This window comes from Juglans microcarpa x Juglans regia, chromosome 8D, assembly GCF_004785595.1.
Source record: "Juglans microcarpa x Juglans regia isolate MS1-56 chromosome 8D, Jm3101_v1.0, whole genome shotgun sequence".
Taxonomy (NCBI): domain Eukaryota; kingdom Viridiplantae; phylum Streptophyta; class Magnoliopsida; order Fagales; family Juglandaceae; genus Juglans; species Juglans microcarpa x Juglans regia.
This window is the reverse complement of record NC_054608.1, coordinates 7,278,868-7,288,967: the sequence shown is the minus strand read 5'-3', so window position 1 is coordinate 7,288,967 and position 10,100 is coordinate 7,278,868. Positions and strand designations below refer to the sequence as shown.

The window sequence follows — 10,100 nt, the reverse complement described above, 5'->3', positions numbered from 1 at the left end:
TGGGGAGGGGACAGATCATGTCTGTCCCTACAGAGTCTGTGATTTTCGTGTTGTTCCTTCTATTAGAGGTCTTTAGCGTGGCGTGGCTCTGTGACAGCACCATTATTGTGGCATGCAGTCTGGGTAGTGGTGCCATTAATGCGGCCTGGTTCCCTGGCCTTGCTTTTATTCTTTGTGAGCCGTCGACGTTCCTATGTCAGCGGATTGAGGGTTCTCTATATTTTCCGTTATGTCTTGTGCAAGTTCCCATGACCAAAGTGTAGCCGAGCCTCCTCAGGCATATTTGTCCAGTTAGCCACTCGATTACTTTTCCTTGTAGGCACCTTGCTTCATGGGTGGTCTTGGGACCCTATGGCCAGGTATTGGGCTAAGGCCCAGTAGGCTTTGTGAAGGGGGGAAATCTCCTTATAGTTATACCACCAATTTCTCTCAAACAGGTTCGAGTAGAATTCTTCCTTCATTCCCCTAGTCATTATACTGCAAGACTACTTGGCCGCTTTTATTCTAAGTCTTGCAATGGTTGATCTCCAGCTTATATGGTTGCATTGTGATGGTTCTGTTCTGCATTGAATGGCATTCCTTCAGTCCCTTCATCATGACCTCATGTCTGACAGTTATTTATTTCTCGCATCATATAAGCAGATACGCTCTGTTGAAATTGCAGTGATCGAGGGATTCTAGTACTTTGTGGAACACTTGGATTCTTAAAGCCCCGGGAGTCAACCATTGATCTTGCCCATGTAAAGCCCTTGCCCCCTCTGTGATAGTCTATTTCACTAATTCCCTTATGTTGGTCGGTGGGAGAAGTATTCGCCTTATTTGAGTTGGCGCTCACTCATCTCCCTCCAAGTGCATGGAGGATTCTTGTTTCGTGCTGTGTTATTTGGCATCGCGCATTAGAGGTGGCCGAGTCCAACTACGCAGATCTCACAATGCAAGAGTTCTTTCTCACCCACAACATTTTAAGGAAAGGTCAGCACATCTATGGCTTATAGCCAGTCCTGGAGTTGGTTTGGCTGGAGGCGAAGTATACCGTTGTGAAGGGGTGGAGTCGCCGGTTCTTCTTTATGTCAATGGATGGATGGGAGTTTCCTGTTGAGCAGACCATTCGGCGCCTGTTCCCCTGTTCTGCCACATGGGGTGCCGTGCATGGGGACAAGGGCTGTTGCCCTAGCCTGACCCCAGAGGAGGCATTCAGGCTCAAGGTCATTCAAGCTTGGGTAAAAGTGCATCCAGACAACGTTTCTTCAGAAGCTTTGCTGGCTGAGGATAGCCTTTGTCGGCACTTGGCTCCCTCGGCCAATTTGCGCTCTGACATAGGCTTCCTAATAAGGGAGGTCACGTTGTGAGCCTATAGTCGCTCCCCCAGTCCGCCGTTGGAGGGGAAAGGAAAGAGGCTCCGGAGGATTTCCCTCCTCAGATCTAACCCTTACAACATTCCCATTCCTCCCGAGGGTCCTTCTACAATGGCGCCGGTTCAAGGAGTTGTTGCCGAAACTGTTCCCGTGGTTGAGATCGTCTCCTCTGAAGACATTGAATTGATAGAGACTGTCGTCTTGACCGAGGAGATGACGGTGGACGCTCCTTTGCCTGAAGTAGCAATGGCAACTACGGTTATTGATGAGGGGGAGGGCAAGGAAGTTGTCGATTTTGAAATTATTAGGTGTAACAACATCTCTGTTTCTAAGGTTTTGAAATTATTCAATTACTTGTACTCGAGTTATGTTAATTTGTCATGTAATTAGGCTTCTGTCACACTTAAAAAGCCCAAGTCTAAATATGGGTGGACCTCATAATTATTAAAGTTTGAAAAGTAAATTATCAAAATTGATCTTTTGATTACCACTTAACAAAAAGAGAACTAATTTGGCGTTGTTAAGTTAGAAGAATAAACACACATATATGTTTGAAAAATAATAAGAGTTAAATAGTAAAATAGTACACATGATTTGGTTTCTGGACTGATCAATCCCTATATTCTTATTTTAAAGTTTTACCTTCTGTGCTTCCAATTTGATCATATAAATCTTTTTTTTAGCACACCATTATTAGTCGTTTAAAATGCTACATTAACACCGGTGACTTAGTACCACGTGCCATTAAAAAACGAAATTAAAGAAATTTAGACTTTGTTTGGATACCTAGAATATATCTGTGAATAATTGTGAAATAGTTTGAGTTAAAATATTTTAGTGGATATTGGAAAAAGAGAGAGAAAAAGTTGAATAAAAATATTATAAAATTAAAAAATTGTTTGAATATATTTTTTTAATATAATTTTTGTTTTGAAATTTAAAAAAGTAGTATTGTTTTTTGTGTTTTGTTTAAGAGTTTGAAAAAGTTGTAATAATTAGGTAATGATTAGATGAAAAAGTTGAAAATTTGAAATTAAAAGTGTTTTGTGTTTAAGTTATATTTGAGAAGGAAATATATAGAAATTTCTAAAAATACTAGATAATAGTTGTATTGCCAAACAGACCTAAACTGTCTAGATCCAACCAGAAGTGCCTCAATCGTGCCTCTGCTTATGGCCGGATGGTCAAGTATAACCAACTTCTTATACTTTTCCTTTTGTGCAATGATAGTTTTCATCTTAGATTTGTCATTTCCTATCATACACTTAAATAGATAAGTACTTCAAATATAATTAATTATCATGTGCGACTGTGGATCGATGATAATTAAGATTTGAATTCTTCATACTCTTTTCATATATATTTTCGGTGGCCGTTGACTTGGAAGGAACTTTTGTGGGAGGGGGAAATGTTTTGGGTACATCAGGGATGAACATTTTATCCATTTCTAGCATGTCATGCAATCCTACTAAATCAACTAGCATTACAATAGTGTTTTGCCGCATTATAGATCAAAGTAATGATCCAAACTCTCACGAATGGTCCATGCATATGCAACCATACTAAACTTATTGAATTCACCACAACTTGTAGGCCAAATCAATTTAAAGCATCTGGAAAACTCACTTAAACACCAAAAAATAAAAGAAAAATATACAAAACGCTAATTCACTTCATAATGCAAAGTTAAGACACCTGCGATAGACATGGAAATTTCCCAAAACATATAAGTCATTCAAAACGAAAAAAAAAAACAGAGAATAAAAGAAGTTAATACACATGCACAACCATTAGGATCAATAGCCTCCAGTTTGACCCTAATTTGTTGGATGACACATTGCCAACCAGGCTTACAAGTACACCTACAGTTCCACCGCTACAAGAAAAAAAGTTTATTCGTGACTAAGGATTTGCAAAATACGACCATCGATCTCTTGAGAAAATCAGTGCCATTTCCAATCAGAGATTAACACCATGATCACTGTGACTATCATTTTCTTGGATTAAAAGCATCTCATCTACTTGGCTCATGCTGGGTCTTCTATCTTTCTCTTCCTCTACGCACTGCAGAGCTACTGTTACTAGAGTTTCCATCTTACCCATTTCGTAATTGTTTTCTAGTACTGGGCCAACGATCTCTTCAAGCAAGGAAGCCATTGTAGCCGTTCCATTCATTTTTTCCCTCACCCAAGTAACCAGTGTTTTGGGTTCTGCCTCCCCTCCACTGTCTATAGCATGGACACCCCTTGTTGGTCCCTTTCCTGTCACCATCTCCAATACAACAATTCCGTAGTTATAAACATCCACTTTGGAGGTGATAGGAAGATTGAAAACCCACTCTGGAGCCATGTACTGTAACGCCCCAAACCCAGCTGGCCTGAAGAATTACTACCTGTCACTTAAGAACATACTTTCCAACACAACTAAAATAAAACTCCAAAACTTTATTAGCAAAACTCAATCTCAAGTACTCTAAATAACCACACTGAAACTCTACAAAGTTATTACTGCAGCAAAATAAGCTAAGGAGTCCAAAATCTCCCAGTAGTCATAACAAACCAAACTAATAACTTCAAAAGTCTTACTAAACCCAAGCCCAAGATATAATTAAATCTAAAAGACATAAGACATTAGAGTTCCTTCTTCTAACATCCTCTCTCAGCTTAATCATGCTCACCAATCTAATCCAGGTCCTCAGTTGGACTCTCCACATCATCTGAAAAAATATTATGAAAATAGGGGGTGAGTTATCAACAACTCAGTAAGCAGAAATCATATGCTAGCGTGTAAACATGAGCATTTACAAAGTAGTGCATGCAGAACAAAATATTTTTCAGAGTTATCATGCAGAACAGAACATATTTTCAAAAGTAACAGAGCGATGGTTTTAAGACAAGTAAAACTCATAGTGCTTTGGCATAACATAAACTGAGTATCATCATCAGATCAAAACAGAGCATCAAACAGAGTAGAGACCATGTTTCACCCCCGTGGTAGGGTTGTGCTAACCCCGGTGGTCAAACCAGGTAGAGACAAAGGTGAAATCTTTCCTTTATTCTTCTCGGAGCCCCGAGTGTGCACACAGGAAAGACCACAATAAAACCACTTTGTTTCCAAAGTGGGTGCACTCAGAGACAGAGAAGTTGGTACCAACCCAAACAGAGCAGAGCATAACAGAGCAGAGCAGAGCAAAGCAGAGACAGAGTCAGATACGAAAACCAGTACACCATGCCAAAGGTTTTCAGATGTTATATCAAAATAATACAGAGTATCAAAACAGAATCAGACAGTTTACACACACTGAACACAAAAGCCAAAATATCTTTTCAAATAAATGCACAACTTTTCATATTCTCAATATCGCTCATTTTTCAGATTTCAGAAATCACATGACAGAATTTAGCTCATGTCTACACAATGCATGTCAGAACATATTTTTCTCTTTTTCGTACAGATTTCTTGAGTATGCAAATAAACGACCGAGGTTGGCTTTTTGTTTTTTTTTCCCAAGTTCTCATTTCACCACAAAAAAATATGCAAAGTTTTCAGAAAATCAACCTCAGTCTCAAATAATTCGTGTAAGGCCTAGCATAGGAACCCCGCTTACCTGACTCCTGCAGCGCATTATCTATGACTTGAATACGGTCTCTATCCGTCTCGTCACCTATTCATAAAAATAATATAAACTAAATATTAAAGTCCAACAACACAAAATTGGTCTTAGACAACTTAATACCCAATTTCTAGACCATAATTCAGTAAGTTTAATCAAACTCAATCAGCCAAATAATAATCCGGACAGCCCACACTTCGACCCAAAATATTCTATTCCAATCTCAATATTGTCCAATACAAGCATCAAAACCAATGTCAACTCAAATTCTAATAACTCACACTTATTCCTACAGTTTGCAGTCCCAAACAATTACTAACAATTTAATCAGGACGACACTACACACTACTCTCTCTCCGTTCACACTCCACAACAGGAAAAAATATCTCAACACTTCTAGATGTTAAAAGGCCCCAACAAACCCTTCTAAACATTTCCAATACATCAAACCAATAATCCAAAAATATATCATCACTTCCTAAAAATCATCAATATTCACCATGACCGACGTCAAACTCAAAACACCAATATTTAAACCCGAAACAGCTAACAAATTTCATAGCATAAACCAATCTCACACAAACAACTCCATCATCCAATCTAACTGATCCTCTTACTCCTCGGACTCAGTCCGGCACTACCAATAAATTAACAGTAAATATGAATTAGAGCATAAATACATTTAAATCTCAAAATTTCTTCGAAAAAAAATACTTACAATGTTATAATATAATTTTTGAGAGATCATGGAGGTGCTAGAAGCGGCAACGCAGCAACAAAACAGTGCCAAAAGCACTGTAGCCGTGGGTCTCAAAAACTCACTTTTGAACGGGTGTAAACGAAGACCCGAGATTGATATGGTAGGGTTTAAGGATGTCAGTGAAGCTAGTGGTGGTGGTGGTTGGCTGTGGGTGGCGGCGCAATAGGCGGTTGAAGTGCAAAAATATCCAAAACGGAAATGTTGATGGGGGGGCTTCACCAGTGACAGATCGGAGGTGGGGTTGGGTCCATTGGGTTGCTAGATGGTCGAGGATGATGTGGTGAGAAGATGGTGGCCGGGGGTGGCGCGACGGCGGCGCAGCAGCGCAAGGAGTGCCGCGGCTTGGTGATGCGCGTGGAAGTTAACGGCAGCGCGGTTGGGGCTGAGATTACAGGGGGGTGGTCCCTGGTGGCTGGGAAGGACAGTGGGCCGGGCGGTGTCGCGCACGGCAGCGCGAGGCGGCGGGGCTGGGTGGAAGAAGAAACGGACGTAGAGAGAAAGGGGGAGAGTCGTGCTGCGCGCGGGAGAGGAGAGGAGAAAAAGAAAAGAAAAAGAAGGAGAAGAAAAAACAAGAAGAAAAAGAAAAGAGGAAAGAGAAAATGTAGGAAAAGAAATGAGGTCCAATCCTCATATCTTGGGTCACAAAAACGATCCAACGGAAACGATTTTAACACAGCAAGTAAAATAAAATAATTCAAACGCAATGATTAAAATGAAAATAAATAATTAAACCCCACAACAAGTTAATTTAATTTGAGAAGAAATTTAAACGCATAAAAATAATTAATTTAGAGAAAGCACTTCAAAAATATTTTTCGTAAACTAAAAAAAATCATAAAAATAACAACTAAAAATCCAACAAATTTTAAAACAAGAGAATAAATTTTAAATTAATAACAAATAATCTTTCAATTAAAAAAATATACTAAAATATGGGGTGTTACATGTACCCTCGGGCTCCTCTTATTCTTGAGAAACTTGAATTCTTGAGGTTTCTATTTTGTAGCTTAGAGAGCCCAAAATCTGCCACCTTTGGTTGATAGTTAAGAGTATAGGAGTATGTTCTGAGGCTTTACATCACAGTGTAAAACCCACTCTAGGCACTCTTCATGTAGATAAGCTAGGCCTTTCGCTGTGCCAACGGCAATGTCAAACCTCTTCTTGCAGTCAAGTGCATGAGATGAGAGGTTTTGGGCCAAAGAACCATATTCCATGTACTCGTACACCAAAAGCCTGTGCTTTCCCTCTGCGCAATACCCCCACATCTCAATTAAGTTCATGTGGTTAATCTTTCCAATGATGCTTACTTCTGCTAGAAATTCACCTTCTCCTTGGTTAGGTTCGTTGAGATGCTTGATTGCTACAACTCGATTATGAAGCAATACTCCTTTGTATACTATTCCTCCCGCATCTCTTCCAATCTCCTCTTTAAAACCTTTTGTTGCCTTCTTGAGCTCAGCATAGGTAAATCTTCTAAACCTAGTGACAGCAACAAGAGAGCCTTGCTTGTCTACACCTGAACCTTGCAGGGTTCTACTCAATAGACACCACAACAAAAAGATACAGATGATTTCAAATCCACCTACTCCACATGCAAACCAGAGCATGAATTTCACTATCCCATTTTCACAACTTTTATAAAGCGCTCTGTCTAGTTGCACTGTACCATTACTTGAGCAAACTAGTGTGAAATCTTGTACAAGATTTGCGAAGGAGAAGAGATTGTGTTTAGGCAGTCTCAAATAGAGGTCACCATTGAAATTTGGGGAACGACGTCCATTCAGCAACAACGTCTTGGGGTAGCAGTTTGAAAAGCCAGGTTCCTGGGAGAAGGTGAATTGGAATCCTTTGCAATTGCACAGTTGCAAACATAAATTCTGTAGGGAATAAGTGTAGCTAAGACTAACACGAAGTATAGTAGCGGAACTAAACGAAAGAAATTGATGACAATCACACAGAAAGAACGAAGCACATTGATGTCAGGTACCATTTTCTCAGAGAGATTGTTATAGAGGGTGCTATACAGATTCTGAAGATTGCTACTACAGAGAATCCAGCAGATATGATGACTAAGCCAGTTGCAGTATACAAGTTCAAACTTTGTTTGGACTTAATGTTCGCATTTTGTTATTCCCGTAAGGGATTTGGTGGTGGGGATTGGTTTTGTGGTCAGAGGTTTTTTGTGTTTTGGCAGAGTTCAAGCCAAGGTGGAGATTTGTTATGAGGTGGCTTGAATTCTGATTGAATAGTGCATGTGTCGTAGGTTCGCTCGAGCGGAGGTACACTCAGTTCGAGCGAAGTCAAACAGAGAGCTTTGCTCGACATTCGCTCGACACTCAGCTCGAGCGAATTCAGACAGAGAGCTTCGCTCGACATTCGCTCGACACTCAGCTCGAGCGAATTCAGACAGAGAGCTTCGCTCAAGTATCGCTCGACATTCAGCTCGAGCAATATCCAAGTCAGAGAGCTTCGCTCGACCCTCGCTCGACACCCAGCTCGAGCGAGTTCAGGCAGAGAGCTTCGCTCGACTCTCGCACAACTGTTGGCTTGAGCGAAGTGCAGAATATCTACGTTCGCTCGACACTCGCTCGACGTTCGCTCGAGCCAATGTTCACTAAAGTGAATTCTCACTTTTCCTATAAATATCAAACGGCACCCATTTCTCTTCCAAGGACTTCAGAATTCATTTTTACTCTTGTTTTAGTGTTTTCTTGAGAAAGAAGTCTAGAGAGTTTGAGAGATAACTTCCTTGTGAAGTTTTGTTGTATTGATCTGTACTCCATCTCTGTTGATAGTGAAATCTTCGATACCGACCCCACCAGTGGACGTAGGCTCATTTTGAGTCGAACCACTTAATTCTTGGTGTTCTTTCTGTGTGATTGTCATCAATTTCTTTCGTTTAGTTCCACTACTATATTTCGTGTTAGTCTTAGCTACACTTATTCCCTACAAATTCTTACATTGATCCAACGTGTAATTAGTGAAGAACCCATAATCATGACCATAGAATTGAACACGGGGTAACAGCAGAAAGCCAGACTCATTTCTATTGCAAGAAAGATGAAAGTCGGGTTCGCACCCGTAAGACCAATCTGTGAGATTTTTCATCTTAAATCCTGGGAGGCAAGAGCATTTCCTATCAGAACCAACAGTATAGCTGCAAAAACTATTAGCCCCACAAATACCATAAATCATGCAAGGTGTCTGAATGGCTTGCCAGGAAACAACCCACTTCTCCCCCTCCTCGTCCCAACTGTACAATCGAACATCACCATCGTCATCCATTTTCAGTCTTCTCTGAAGCTCCAGCCCAGAGTCAGCTGCCATGAAAGTAAAATTATCGGAAGAACTGAAGTTCCCAAAAGTATCAAACACTGCGATCCGACTGCTGTTGTACGTGGACCTTCCAGCTTCCCAGCTTATGAGCCCTGGGTCTGGCCAGTAAACGCTAGAAACCTCAAGACCGTCATGAAGAAGGCGGAGAGTGTTGTCGTTATCGAAATAGAACTTGTAAAAACCAGAGGAATAGTTTGTCTGGCTTCTGGAAGAGACGAGCCTTGTGCTTCTAGTGAGTAGTTGTTGGGGAAGAAGGGTGTCTGTTGGGAAATTAAAGCTTTCCCATAAAGTAACACCTTCCATGTTCTGTAGAACAAGATTACCGGTGTTGTAGAGAGATAAGTGTACTGAGGAGAGTGACTGGGTGTTTGTTGCCCAAACTGTGAACTTTCCAGCGTCGGTTAAGATAAGATTTCCATTTTTGAGGAGAGAGAGCTTGGAGCTCCTTCCATTAACTGGCTGATCACGGTTTGCCATCCAAATTACAGTCTGGTTCTTGCCACGGGATGGCTTATTGAACCATATGGCATAGCAATAGGCATTATCACCCACGGAATAAAAGCCAGCAGAGAAAACTTCATTAGCTGATTTCAGAATGTCTTTCGATTTTTCAATTAAGAGGGATGTGCCTTCATGAATGGTATCCAAGCTTGAAGATGAGAACGGGAGAGAAAATGACAAAGAGAATAGAAGGAACAGAACTGGCGAAGCCATGGTATCCAGACCTTGGTGTGCATGTGGATATATATAAAACTGAGGGAAAGAATGAATGTTGGTCGGGTTGGAGAAAAATGAAGGGAAATGAAAAGCAGGTAAGTGGCTCTTTTTCTTAGATAACTTTAATGAAAATAATTTATGTGGATCAAAGCATGTCTCCTGTCCCCCGCCACGCCCCACCCCCCCCCCCCCCCCCAGTTCCCCTTTTCCAAGGATGCCTTCTTGCTGTAAGTTAAGGGTTGGTTTGAATAGTCAGATAATATAAGATAAATTAATAAAATTATTATTTTAAGATTTAAAAAAGTTGAGTTTTTATTAT

The 10,100-nt window shown here is 40.6% G+C and overlaps 1 pseudogene; it reads right to left on the bottom strand.

Annotated features, from left to right (window-relative positions):
• Positions 1-3,050: 3,050 nt before the first annotated feature.
• LOC121242815 lies at positions 3,051-9,778 on the bottom strand (annotated as a pseudogene).
• Between the last annotated feature and the right edge of the window lie 322 nt (positions 9,779-10,100).